Source organism: Triticum dicoccoides, chromosome 1B (assembly GCF_002162155.2).
Source record: "Triticum dicoccoides isolate Atlit2015 ecotype Zavitan chromosome 1B, WEW_v2.0, whole genome shotgun sequence".
NCBI lineage: Eukaryota > Viridiplantae > Streptophyta > Magnoliopsida > Poales > Poaceae > Triticum > Triticum dicoccoides.
This window is the reverse complement of record NC_041381.1, coordinates 329,515,904-329,531,175: the sequence shown is the minus strand read 5'-3', so window position 1 is coordinate 329,531,175 and position 15,272 is coordinate 329,515,904. Positions and strand designations below refer to the sequence as shown.

Sequence of the window (15,272 nt, the reverse complement as noted above, 5' to 3'; positions counted from 1 at the left end):
TCGCCACACCCGCTCCGACGACCCCCGTGCCCGCTCCGACGACCCCCGCGCCCGCTCCACACCCGCTCCGACGACCCTTGCGCCCGCTCCGACGACCGCCGCGCCCGCTCCGACGAGGTGCTCCGACCGAACAGGAGAACAAACCTCCTTCGCTCGGCTCGAACTCGACCAGGGCTAGTGCTAGGGTTCCAGTGCCGCCGTCGGCCCCGCCTCGCCGTCTCGGTCCTCGCCGCCGCCGGGACCCACTCCCGCCGCAGCCTAGCTTCCTTCACGGCCCATCTGCCCCTCTGCCCTCTGCCGCAACCGGGACAAAGGGAAGCCGCTGCCGTGCCCCTCTGCACCGGCTGCCCACGGTGCCTCCATTCCGAAGCTGCAGATCATCCAGTCCTCCACTCCTCCATGGTGAGTCATCCTCTCTCTTCCAACTCCCTGTTCATCTTTTTTAAGCTATAAATTGTTTTAGGACCTTTCGGGGATCCGGCCTGTTCCCCTTCTTGACGCGTTGTGGCCATGCTTGATGCAGGGGCCCAAGAACCTGCGGCCGCAGCTCTACTCTGCCTCCGAGTACTGCAAGAAGTCCTACCTCAACACCCACCAGAAGCAGATGTGAGTAGCCACCTCTGTTGTTCCTCCTCTCCTCCATTAGAAGTAGTCGCAGAGTTATTGAGTGGACGGACATGCTTAGATGGGCCTGGAAGACAGGAAGAACATTTAACTTGAAATGGTCATGAATTGGAATTAAGTGTGTGTAGAACAGCGACAACTTGCATTAGTTTTGTAGCCTCCAGCAAGTTTACGAGCAAACAAAATTTTCCTTCTCTTTTAGAAATATGCAGGCAGCTCCCTGGTCATATGTTGTTGTTGGTTGCTGTAAAAAACTAGTTACCAGTGCACAAATGAGTCTGAGACATGCCAAGCTAAGCTACTCACCATTTGAACTTTTTGCGCCATCATGAGTTATATGGATGTTAGACGTTTGTTACTTTCTAGTTCTGGCTACCATAATTGGTTTTGATGTTGATTCTACTTGACTTTGATGTTGTAACTTGAACTGCCATGAATGCCCTCGATTGAGTTTTAGCTTGTAAAATGGTGGAATTGGCTTAAAAGGGGGGACTGGCCTCACTAGTAACATTCAAGCCCTCGATTCTCTTTGTGTTTTACTTGTGTTGTTGACTGTAGTGAATTAAACGAGGCAACACTATAGTCTGAAACATTCCTTATTTTTTTTGCACAAATTATCCACCTTAAATCCTAAGTACCTTTGATTTTGACAGTTTTGCCGTCATTTTTCTGTAAATCTTATGCTACTGGCTGCACTGTGCTCTATTGATTGAAGAAGCAAATGCCTTTCTTATGTCCAGTGCTCTAGACTCTAGTTACTTCTATATATTTTCTTATGCATTAGTAACGTGCCAGAATATACGACATTTATTCATTAGCCTAGTGTTCTCTTGGATTATCATAACCAGCAAGAACCAAAGGTCCTTGTCCTGAGAATGATTCCATTTTCTGGACCATATACCTTTCTATGCACATGTATACGATGTACTTTGAGTCAGCATATCCTAATTTTTGTTCTAGTGCAGTTTTATGTATCTCTAGCTCATTGGGATATGAAGATGTTACAAGCACTTGATCTGCGACTCACATGTGGTGTAACATATGGACTTTGAAATGTTTTACTTTCATGACATGATTAGCAACATAGCAGAAGATAGAGCATTGTTGTGGCAGTAAAATATTCTCTTGGATTATTTAGATACCTAGTGAGTAGTTACCACCAATGTGGTTTGAGTCTTAGCTTGTAAAATGGTGGAATTGGCTTAGCATGGGGGACTGGCCTCACTAGTAACATTCAAGCCCTTGATTATCTTTGCGTTTTACTTGTGTTGTTGGCAGCAGTTAATAAAACGAGGCAACACTATAGTCTGAAACATTCCGTTTTTGCACAAATTATCCACCTTATTAAATCCTAAGTACCTTTGCTTTTGACAGCAAAGTTGTCTGACCTATCTCTCTTTGATTTTGATGTTGTAGCTAGAACTACCATGAATGCTCAGTACATATAAATTTAGATGTTTATATGGTCCCTGGGTTCTCATAGTATATCGTTTGAGGGGTTCATCGTGCTACAGTAGCTCTAGGCAGAGCATGGCATGTTCCTACCATAGAGGTACCCAAATATGTAGGTGTAGTTTGTGTTTTTATTTGTTCACACTATCGCTGTATTGCTCAATTAGACAATTAGTGTTTATGAAGAAGAAGAATAAACCTGCTGCTGCTGCTGTTATGCCTGTATTCACTGCTGCTGCTGTTGTACTTGTGATGATGTTGTACTTGTGATGATGCTACTTGTGATCTTCTGAAATGACCCATTGGCGACTTCATTATGCAGGGATAATGATTTTGCAGGTACCCCGAGAGGCCCTTGGGTTTGCCGGAATGTCGATTAACTTCCGTTCCGGCAAATTCAGGTACTCCATATGTCCTATTTTCAGCAAAGGTCATGCTGAAATTTTCCATGAATTTTAGCATGACTTTGCTAAAAATAGGACATATGGGGTACTTGCGACTAATGCATGGGCCGGGGTATCTTAGTACTTAATTAAGTAGGATCAACTGCCCCTTTATTCTTGCTGCATTAAACCATAGGTGGCAATAGAGCCAAGTGATTAGGCCCAACTTAGAGTTCTCCTTCCCTTTTCTTGATAGGGTATATTATTAGAAGATACCCATATATATCAGTCAACCTAGGGTGCCTCGGCATCAACAAACCCTAAATGATGAAAACTTAACATAGCATTTAGGGTGCCTCAGCGTCGACAAACCCTAAATTATAAAACCTTGGCTTTTAGGGTGCCTCGGTGTTGATAAAAACCTAAATGATGAAAGCTTAGGCTTTTAGGGTGCCTCGGCGTCGATAAAACCTAAATGATAAAAGCTTAGCTTTTAGGATGCCTCGGTGTCGACAAACCCTAAATGATGAGACCATGATCTTGTTCCTTGACAATAACCAAATTTTTGACCAATTTTTTTCCTATTTAGAGCGAAACATGGCCCACAACGATGAGGCCGGCGGTTCGGGCAAGCAATTCTGGGAGCTGTCCCAGGAGATGGAGGAAGAACCTCACCGCTATGAGGACGCCGTGGAAGACACCGATCTTGACTACACAATCCCTAGTGGCGTCGGGGTTGACACCACTAATGGTGCGATCGAGGATGCCACCACTGATGATGGTGGCCCACGCATAGATGGCAGCCAACCGAAGAGGCAACGGAAGGACCGGCGCCTGAACGTGCTCGGCACCGTCTAGGAGGAATTTACTGAAGTGTGCTCCAAGGGGCATCCAACGGTGCCCAAAGAATTAGTCAAGGGGTACGCAGTTCAGCTCGGGTGCATTCTCTGGAGCACCATCTCGATCAACACCGAGAACCGAAGGCATCCTGACAGAGGGAATTTGCGCAGCCTCCTCTTCACGAAGCTGCACGAATGATACAAGTTCCCCGGTGACGTCGCAAACACACGCCTCTTAGGGAATAAAGTGAAGAGTGCCGCCCTCACGAAGATGAGCACGGCCCTATCTACTTGGAGAAGCGCGGTCAAGAGAATGATTTACAAAGGTGATAGTTATGAGAAGATCAAGGCGAAAAATCCTTTGATCAGCGAAGATGACTACAAGGAGTTCAAGATCAAATGCGAGAGCAGCGCAACCGTGGAATCAAGTCAGTGGGGGAAAGATATGCGGGACTTGAACTTAGGGGTCCACCAACTCGGTCCCGGCGGTTACAGAGTGGCGGAACCTATATGGGACAAGGAGGATGTGGAGCGTGCCGAGCAAGGCCTACCGCCCCGCTTCGAGAAATAAAGTGACAAGCAAACCAGGAACTATGTCACGGCCCGGTACAAGGAGGACCCAGTAACAAAGGAGCTTACCACGGATGCGATGACCAAGGCGCTTGAGCGTGTTCTAGTAAGGAATACACCCCTGCGTAATTAGCTCCATATGGTTGCATTCTAATTAATGAAGCCAAATTTCTAAATGGTTCACATTCCTTTTGCAGGACACTGAAAGTAGTAGAGGGGGGTCGTCTCAGAGCTCCCCTTGGGACATCACTTTAAGTAGGGCATTGAACGTAATGAAAAACAAGGATAAGTTCAGTAAGCCATCGTCAGCTGGTCGTGTGGCCGGAAAAGGCTTGTCCACGAAATGGTCATCATACTATAACGCTGGTGGGCGAAAGGAGAGAAAGACCAGCTCGGAAAGCCAGTCGCGCGAGGTTCAAGAACTCAAGGCACAAGTGGCGCGGATTTCGGAGATGGTCCAAGAGCAAGTGCAACACCAACTGGGAATGACGCTCACCACCATTGTGCCTACCTTGATTGAGGGGCTGCAGGCGTGGATTGCGGGCGGCCAACAAGGGCGGCCCCCGGTTCCCAGCTTCATGGCCAGCAACTCGCCCACCACGTAGGCGGCGCCATTGGTGTCTCCGGCGGAGGCAGTATTTGTGTCTCTGGCGCCGGCACGGGCATTGGAGCTTAATGCACCCGGGTGTGCGAAGAATACGCCGGCTGGCACCTCGGCAGCAAGCAGCCCCTCCGTCACTTGCACGCCTGCCGTTGGCGGTGCCTCGACATTAGCCAACCTCGATGCCATCACGGTAACTAAGCCTCTCGGCTGATGACTTCATCTCCTTGCCTTTCACTGGGCATCCCTGACGCCCTACATGTTTTCGCAGGGCGCCAACGCCGACATTCCATGCACTCTCCTGCACTTCGTGGGCAGCGAGTTGATCGATGTCGCCAAGGGAAGAGTCATTCAATCGGGCAACCCGGGTTCCAAGGTAATCCGATGCCACCCACCGTCTATATGGTTGAACTGGTTCAGGTGCTGCCAGGCTGCGATGACTTGTTACCTCCATTTCGACCCGCTGGGGCGGACGAAGATGATGTGATGACCCTCAGCGCCTGCATAAGCTGGCCCCTACTTTGGCCGAAGAGCCAGATTCGTTTGGGGGCGGGGGACACCACCCCACAGACAACACCGCTAGTCGTGCCGGCGCCAAGCCATGGCAAGACCGCCGCAACGCTACCGGACATGCCGGACATGCATATGGCACAGGATCTGGACATGCATATGGCACAGGATCCGGACGACGACGACGACGGTACATTTACCAAGATCGATAAGTACTTTGCCGAACATGGGTACGGTGACGAATTCTTGGGGCCTCCTTCTCAAGAACCCAACCCTGCAAAAGACCACCGCGATCTAGCTGGTACCGCGGAGAAACCCAATTGCAACAGGCGTCGTCTGGCATTCAGTTCTCAGGAGACGCCTCCAGCTGCTGCCTTCACCGAGCCTCAGATAACCGAGGTGTGAAATATTATCCGCCCCAACACACTCAAGAAGGAGGTCTCTGAGCAGAACTCGATCCCATTACAGCAGAAGAAGAAGGGACGGAAACGAAAGAATAACAAGGGCGGTGCGAGCCAGCCGGCACCGAGTACGATCCGTGCGCAGGACGAGCCACCTTCACCAAAGGATATCTCGAGGAGGGTGCATGTGGCGGGTAGGCCGATGCTACCGACTAATCTGCTCAATGTTGCAACCGGTGCAATGCGGAGTCTGCATGACAGTGTTCTTTCTTTGGAGAAGCGTCATCTCTCTGAGAATGATGTGGCATACCAGGTTTTCGTGGCCAAGGTGCCAGAGGGCAAGGGCTTTGTGGATAGCACCATCGGGGGTACGATCGTCCTGTGGTTTGATGACATCTTTGCTATGTTTAACCTTCATCCGCTGCACTACACCTTCGTTCGGCTATTTTCACTAAGTATGGAGCTGCGGATCATTAGAGACAAGACCCCGGACATCGTGATAGTCGACCCCTTCTACATGTGTGCCAAGATCTTGGGCAGCGCTGGGGACCGGCAAGTCGCGAGTTCAAACCTCGAAGGTGTTATTCTGGCAAACCCAGCTAAGGATAACTTCCTCGGGCCTTACTTTCCTGAGTAAGTCATCCCCTCACCGCCGCGTAACATATGATTTCTTTGATTTCGATTGTTCTTTTTTTCTAACATTCCATGTTTTGTGCAGTGACACACATTGCACACTCATCCTCTTATGCCCGAAATATTCCATGTCCACGTATTTCGACTCAGACCGTCATTCGAAGAAAGACTACACAAATATCAAGAAAGTTCTTGATGATGTTCTTCCCGGCTACGCTAGATCTGGAGGAACCTTCAGCAGGACAATTCGTAGGTACTGCAAGCATGTGTTCACCCACAATACGATGTTCCCCTGCGTCAAGCAGCCGCATGGCAGTCAGAAGGATGCCTACTATGCCCTCCATCACATGCGGGCGATCGTATGGGACCATAATCACCTTCTGCTACCAAATAATCTCAAAGATTGGGCCACACACTTGTCGGCAATCCAGGACGCGGACATCAGACAAGAATTCTATCGCATCCAGTCGGAGTTTGCGGAAATCATCCATCAAGATGTCCTTTGTACCTCGGGGCAGTTCTACCTTAGATATCAACCGTCCAACAGTGAGATAGAAACAATGCTACAAATGCAGGCTGACAACGCCTGCATTTCATGACCATCACGAAAGACGGCGGCTTCATCCACACTTCGGTCCCTGAGTCGAGTCAAAAGTAGTGATGCTATGTAGTTCTGAAATGTCGATTGGCTCATGTTGTAATATTGAACTTTAATGAACTTGTATGTCTCTTTCATTTGGACAGTCGTTCAACTTATATGTAATCGATGCTATTTATTAGTAGGGCCATGAATCGTGCTATTAATGTGTTGCTTTTCTCTTCCGATCCTTTTGTTGCATACTTATATATTGCTTATGTATTGTCTGTGAATTGCTACTAACGTTTTGTTTGGCTAGTGCATAGAGATCCCATCGTATGTCGTGTACAAGGGTAAGGTTCCCGGAGTCTACGACGACTAGGAGGAGTGTCGGAGACAGCTTCACCATTTTAGTGGTAACAGTTACAAAGGGTACACCACTAGGGCGGAGGGGGAAGTTAGATACGCGCGCTATCTAGCGGGAGAGAGGAGGGAGCGTTGGAGGAACCGGATGAAGACCAGTTTCATCGCGATGATGCTCATCATGACGACTGCAGCTCTCTTCTATGTGATGGTAGTTTAGATGATCGATATCGACTTGTAATGTGAAGACAAACTCACTACTCGCGGTCTCGAGACTTGTAATGTTCTAACTATGTTCGGTATTTTAAATTCGGAGACTAATATGATGAATTGTATTCGGAGACTAATCTTCTATTGTATTCGATAAATCTACTGTTTATATGTTGTGCTGTCTATATTCTATGCAGTAATATGTTTTGTAACCTATGCAAATATCAGAAAAGAAAAAATAATAATCTCTAATATTCATACTAGTGGCGCACAACTCTGCACTTTAGTGGCGCACTGCAATAAGCACACTAGTGGCGCATCATCTACAAGTGCGCCATTAGTAAGCCAGAGTACATGGGTAAATATGGCCCCCTGGGAGTATTAATTACTAATGGCGTGATGCTAGTGGCGCACCTGTTGTGGTGCACCATTAGTATACCAGATACACCATTAGTATTAATTACTAATGGCGTGATGCTAGTGGCGCACCTGTAGTGCGCCATTAGTAGCCAAAACATGTGCGCCACTAGCAGGCCTTTTCCTAGTAGTGGAAAGACCACACTGTTAGGTTCTCCAAGGTTGACGAGATGGTGATGGTGCAGGTAGACATCTCTCACTAAGTCCATGGCCTAGTCAGTTACGCGGGGTTCATCCCATAGGTCGATGGCAAGAAATAGTCTGCAGAGTTTAATTAGTGCAACTTTGCTTGTCTATAGTAAGTACTATTATTCAGTACTTGATTTTTGTTTGTGAACCCTGTATTGTTTAGTAATGCCGCTTTTGGTGTGTGGTGAGTCCTAAGAACAGTCTATGTTAACGTCTGTGCACTCAATTCAGTCTGTATATTTTGAAGTATCTAGATCATCTTTTTTGTGAGGACGGTTTATCAATTATGGTTACACTCCAATATCTGTATGTATTGCAGGGTTTATCGCACCCACGAGGATTTCCAGTCCCATGGATGTTCGGTCCATACAATTTGTCACGACCTTTGGACTGTCCTGCTTGTGGGAGTAGGTGGGGGCCCTGCATGCCACCCGTAGTTGGACGATCAATCTTCTGTTTAGTACTTCAACATAGTGATTTCCTGGTAAGGATTCACTCGTGTCACATCAAGTAAATCTTATTGATTTACTGTCTAAATCTTATTGATTTAACATCATGTTTTCTTTCTTTTCCTGCAATTTTACGATGCAGGTTTTCCCATGTGACATTCATCATAGAATAAACCGTTTGGTTTGCTCTATGATGGCTGTTTTTGCAGGTTTCACTTCTTATGTCGTGTCAGTAACGAAGGCACTGTCCATCACTTATATTACTGGAAAAAGTTGGATCAGTCTGTTGTCTGAGTACAAGCTGAATCCCTATGATGAACTACTGTTTGGTTTAACAAAAACTCCACAATTTGTCCTTCTCGTGTTTAAAAGAAATGAAGAAAAAACCTGGATCACGGTCACGGAGACTAGTCAAGTTAGAAAGCTGATCATAGCAGACCATACACGATCGCCGCTGTCTCACACATCGGTACCACCTTCAGCACGAATCGAGCACCGACAGTTGCTCTAGCACTGACAACGTAAGTGGATCAGGCTGATCTACCATAGGATCGGGCATCAACACCAGCACCTGCTCCGACACTAGCACCGGCTGGACAAGGAGCATCATCTCCAGTAGCAGCAGCGGCACTACCAGACGCACTGGCATGGGCACTAGCAACAACTTCGGCACCTGCACCAACACTTGCACTTGCATCTACTCCGGCCCGTGCAGCAGCAACTGAACGAGCATTTGCACCTGCAACAGGCTGGGCTACAGTTCGCAGTCATATACTAAATTCCTTACAAAAACTGACATGTCCACCTTCTTGGTAAGCATTGGTCGCTCAAGTGCTCCGTTCTTTTTTCTTTCCATGTTCTTTCACATGATTCACTGTGTTGATCTAACTGTTTGTGTATGTCTTCTTGTTTGCAAACAGAGAATTCCTAGAGCAACAAGGGAGTCGTTCAACAATCCGGGTGACCATGGCGAAGCTTCTCTTACTATGTGCAGCCTTGGTGTGAATGAACCTGCTCAATATACCATAAGTACAAATGATAGTCGCATGATGATTGATGCTAAAGGATGGTCAAGGTTCAAATCTAAATCATATTTTGCGGTAGGGGATGATGTCAAAATCGAACTTTCTCGGCAAGGAGAGCTGGTCCAAATCAACTTTGAAATTCTTTAGTAGCAGCGCGCAACTACCGAACTGATCTATCCTCCGAGAGATTTTGATGTAATAATCTGGCATGGTGAAACAAGTGTCCTGTGTGTATAAGTAGTACGACAGTGTTATTTATCACATGGTATATCGTTGATAGAATTGCAACTCTCATTGCTGGTTAGGAACTGTCGTTCGATTTCATTCCATAGTTGTCATGCTTTATTCAATTTTGTGGATTCGCCTAGCGACAACATCTAAAACCAGCACCATACCGATCGCTTGCAGTATGAAAAGCACTGAGGTAGAACACATGGGCCCCCAAACATGCAGGCCCACCGGACTGTGGCCCAAAGTCCAGAATCATGAGCCTGTCTGAGTATTATATTCTCAGCTGAACCCGCATAATGCCCGTGCGTTGCACATAACATCAAGATGCATTTGTATGAGTATTTTATCTTGTGAGAGAAAAGGATGAATGAGGGAAAGCCTTATTTGCAAATATGGAGAGGTGTGTGGGTACCTTTTTGCAAAATTGCCATACTTTCCTTCCTATCCGTCATATATAAATCGGGCGGCCGATATTGCAGGATGGCAGGCACACCATCATCACCAACTCGTCTATATTGTGTTAAAAAAACTATGTTTTTTTAATTACATATGTTATATATATTCCCCTTGATTTTTCTTATGTATAAAGTTGTGATATAAAAGGTTTTTATATTGCTTTACAAAGGGACTATCTCTCTGTCAAAAATATATTTATGTGTAACTAGTTACTCCTGTCTTTCTACTTCCTTTCGCAGATATATGGGGCATCCGGCAATAGGGTCCACATACCATATGCACCAAATTAGAGTGCGCAACTGCACGGTAGACACACCCTGGTCGTAGCACCGCAGTAATGCCCAATGAGCCGTCAAATCACAAAAACCCCCACCTTTCCAGCTTTAGCAGTAAGTTGGACGGACGAAGTGGCAATATTTCACTGGGCATGAATCCCCTTCTCCCTCGTCTTCTTGTTCAGAGAAAACCCCTCTCGGCGAATGCATAGGGTTTTCTCATGGACAACCAAGTACGAATTCTTCATCCATCCTCGATAAATCCAAGTCCCTTGGTCGCAGGCAATACTAGGATGGCAGCCGCCACCGTTGATGCATTTTTCTTCCTACTAAATCTAGTGTGTTTCATTTGCAGTGCCCAATGTGCGAGAACCCTACAGGTTTCTGTGCCATCGGCGAGACACCACACTTGTTCCTTCTCATCCTAACATAGGATTTTAAAACGCACACAGTATGTTCCTAGAATCCCCTTTTCTATACGGGAGGGTGGGGTTTTTTGAACATGCTGTCGAGTAATTTGGAAATTTGGATTGCTATATTTGGATAAAAGGTACTGGTATGATGGTCAACACTGACTTGAAGAAGGAAATTATTTCAAGATTTGGATAGGGAATACATTGTGTTCTCATATTATTTTTCCTGCAGTGCATTATTTGCACTACCAGAACACATGTACTCAAGATGCTCGGCCTTGCCATAACTAAATACACTAGTTTAAGAGTCACATTGAAGACAAGCCATGGATATAAGTTCCGAGTTGGGTTCATGAACCAAGAAGATCGCTGCTTTTTTATGGCCGAACTTGGATAAACTTTCTCAAATGTTACGGACTGAAAGTTGGTGCATGAATGTTGATGGAAATAGCAGAACCTGGTCTCATCTTCACTATGATCTTCCACCCCGACATCGTTCCAATTGTTCATCCATGTTAGTTTTGTATCTGGTTCTTGCTTGTTGCCTCGATTACTTCTTAATCCACCTATTCTGTCTAACTAATCATAATTTAACTTTAGAAGTAGCAACAAATCTCACACGAAGATGCTACTTCTAACTAATATTTTCTTATAATTGGTGGGACATGTAGGTTTTTTCAGAGTTAAGCAGGCTGCTCGTTTGTTATTCTGTAAGAACTCGGCTATTACTAATAGCACTGAAGTTGACTAGGATGACATCCACAAGTTCCTATACTTTATTGATCGTCTTGAGGTCCTTGTGGGGCGTTTCAATGGTGGAAGGCCACGTGGGATATGTGTTCCACTGCTGCACTCATTGAACAGGTCCAACTGTGACGAGAAACTTATGATACAAGTTGTTTTCTGTTATATATGTTGTTCATAAACTATTGCTTATACACAGTTTTACAGTTGTGATCTTCTTGAAACAAAAACTGCCCAGTTCTACTATTCCTATACAGATGCCTGACCATGGTCGGGTCAGACTTGCGCTTGGTCACAACATGATGTTTATGTCGACCTACTCCATTCGCCTTAGAGATGAAAAGATACTTATTCATGGGGGCTCAAATAATGAAGGCCCGTCCATCTTCGAGAATAGGACAGAAGATTATGTTCCTACTTTTCCATGGCTCTAAAGTGAACATCCTATTTATTGACCACATGGCGAGATGAAGCCGCTTTCAGAAGGTTGTGGATGTGCGGGGTGGCGCCTGGGCCTTGTCCTGGGGCTTGGCGGCCTCACCCTTGGTTAACTGTAGGCAAAGTAGCACTGTTCAAGGCGTGCTTTGTACGGTTGAACCTGTATAAGTACTCATACTGCTTTCAGCTATTGTTGTTAAGTGCCCCTGCTAGTTTCAGTTAAGGTTGTTAAGTACTCCTGCTGCTTTTATAGTCTGTCGTGTTTCTTCAGTCCTGTCTTCCTTCAGCCGCCAAAACCAAACCAGCGCCGAAGGGGCCGCCTACTTCCGCCACCCATGGTTGGCTGCACCTCAGCGCACGCGTCGCCGCCCCACCATCTTCTAAATCGTTAACACCGACGTCCGAGGCCACCCCGTCGTCCTCCACGCGCTTTGGTGCGCTCGCCACGGCGCCGCCCTCTCGCGTTGTCAACATGGTCAACAAACAACAAGAACCGACAGAAGTACGTGGAGAGGATGACAGTAGGGGCCCACCATGTCAGCGTATGGAAAAAGAAAATGCTTCCTCCTAGTGGTTTCCTGACATCTGGGACCCACGACATTGTGAGCGTATATAGTCAGTAGACAAGAGAACATCACAAGATTGGCTGACACCTAGGACGTAGCTGCTCGAGCAGTATTTTTTTGTTATTGTTGAGACGGAGTAGGGTTTCAACTGGGCTGTGGCCCGTCTAGCCCAGGCTTATATTTTATGTTCACCATATGACCAGCCCAACTATTTTTTTCTTTGTGAAAATGAGCCCTGTTTATTTTTTCTGAAGAATACCCAATCCAGGCCTACTTATTTTTCTACGCCCTGATGGGTTGCAACTCTTTCGAGACGCCTGCAAATCTTGAAAGTAATATGAAATGGGTTGTAAATATAAAAACAGATGACAAATTGGCAATTACTTTATAATTTCAGAATTTTTTCACATTTTCAGATTCCTATTTTACTGGGATTTAACCTAATTTAAATATATCTTCAAAGTACTTTAAATCTGGCTCGACATTTCGGTATTAAAAATAGTTTGGAACCCATAGCAATATGCGAAATTTCATTTAAATTTTTAACCCTGGCCCTGGCCAACAAAAACAAACGGACTGCAATAAATTGCATAAGAAGTTGCAATGAGCTATATATATACTATTAAAAAAGAGGGAATGGTCCGACTTGTGGGCCTATTAAGTTGACGCGTATGCAAGATTTTTTTAGTTATTATATACGTCAACAAACGATTCTAGCAGACATAACCGTTGGATGTCAATCCAACGGCCGTCGTGTTTCTTCAATCTCTGATCTTCTTGCTCTAGCCGCCAAATCTAGCGCTAAAAAAGACCAAAAAGGTTTGAAGACATAGAGGATCTACTCGTTCCCAGTTGGAGATGATGTTGGAGAAGGGTCGATGTTGGGGTTGTGCGGTGCAGACGGGCCTGAAGCAGAATCGTGGTGTAGTGAACAAAAAACTCCTTTGGGTATTCGGCGTCATGGGGCAATGGCTTCATCATGTTCAGCATCTGGCTCATGTTGGGGTCTGGCTTCTAGAATATGCTTTGTAGTTCATTTTTATGAAGCTGACAACCAGGTTCAAACAACTCACCTAGAGTGGGAAGGGAAGTAAGCTCAATGATGTCCTGAGATTTGGCTTCATGAGGAATGTCACCTGTCATCCACTCAAGGATCCAAGTCTTTGGATCCCTATTGTAGCCTCAAATGTGCAATATGGCATAGAACTGTAGCAGGAGCTCTTCGTTCCAGTGCTCCTTGTTAGTCACAAATAGCAGCAGCCCAACGTCTCTGAAGCAGTCCAGAGCACCTTCAAGGCATGGCAGCCCAGCAATACCATCACAATCCAGACGCTTATGAAGAAAAATGTGGTCTTGGTTGTATAGAATGCACGAGTAATAGATGTGTTGTTGATGGCTCCAAACCCTGTCAGAGGAGATCTTGGGCTTCATGTATGGGTTCTTGGTACTGTCAAAGAATGTGTTGTGCTCTCTAAAGATAAGTACACTGAATGAGCCATGAGTTGTTGTAGCACTTGGAAGCCTTGGCAATCTTGGCTTTGGCTTCTGAACCTAAGGCCTCAGCTCCACGTGATAATCATATTGAGGGTCGGGTGCAGTGGATGGAACCATGATTGGTCATCTGATTGTGACATTGAATGCACATTCCATTGTATGAGACCTTGGTGGACGAATGGCATCATATGAAGTGATTGGCTGCACAATGGTGTCTTCAGCCTGCACATTGGCTTCGGGCTCCACATTGTCTTAGACCATGACCGTGTCATTGGCTTCAGTGTTATTGGTGGTAGTAGTCTCATTATTTTCAACCTCCATCTCTTCAACAACAAGAGGGTCTGGCACAATCACATTCTCTTCGTGTAGGACTGGATCATTGGCAGGGGTAGCTTCTCTCTCTTCTACTTTCTCTTCTTTGGCTGATGCAACCAAAATGTCTTTAGCAGCTTTAGCTTCAGACTTAGAAGAAGACACAGAAGGGATGGCTTCAGTGAACACTTGACGTACTTCTGAGCTTGTGTGTTGTACATCCTCTTCTGGAATACCTATCATGGAGACCTGAGGCCTTTGCAAAGCCTAAGAAATACTGGCGACACCTTTGGACAGGGAGTGGTCTGTTCCATGTAGTCATCATTAAGCACTAGAGTGGTGACTTGAGCTTGTGGAGTACGGGGGATCTCATCTTGTAGAGGGGTGTCCCATTGTTGCTCTACCCATGAGTTGTCTTGAGCAACTGGTGTAAGAGGACGACCAATGCTAATGAGTTCACTGCTCGTGGGAGCAAGCGATGATACCATACTGGTTCAAGCTAAGGAAGGACTTCATCACCATTAACATTGTCTTCAGGACCAATGTCTTTAGCTACGTTGAGGTCAACACCTGGAATCGCTTCACTTTCTGGAGCCTATGTGGAAATAGGCTCATGACTCACAAGGCGGCGCTCGCGGTTGTTAGGTGGAGCAATAGAAATGGGTTCAATGTTAAGAGGCTTTGGGCAGCAGCACACTCTTTTCTTGAAGACTTTGAGGCCTTTGTCTTCATCTTCTTCGAGGGAGCTTAATCAGAGGTGTCTTTGTGCTTCCTCGTCCTGGATTCAGCCTTCAACTTGCCTTGTCTTCTTCTGCTCAGAAGCTGCTGAGGGAACCTTTGGCTTTGAGCTAGTCATGCTGGCAGGGAAGACAATGCTTGGTTGGCCCTGCCTTGAAGCTTTTAGTTTAGCATCAACAAACTTCTTTCTCTTCTTGCCAGCCATCTTGGGGTCATCGCCAGGATGCCCAAGTGTTTTTCTCTTCTCCGCCTCATTGTGTGCTTGCACACACTTCTGTGCATAATACTTCATGCGTTCGTATGAGCCTTTGGCTTGTTCAAGCTTCTTGTTGAACCAGGCCTTGAGGTCATTCATCATTTGC

General features: G+C 46.1%; 1 pseudogene; it reads left to right on the top strand.

The window, feature by feature from the left end:
* Nucleotides 1-4,140: 4,140 nt before the first annotated feature.
* Nucleotides 4,141-14,923, top strand: LOC119350357 (annotated as a pseudogene).
* The last annotated feature ends 349 nt before the right edge of the window (nt 14,924-15,272 follow it).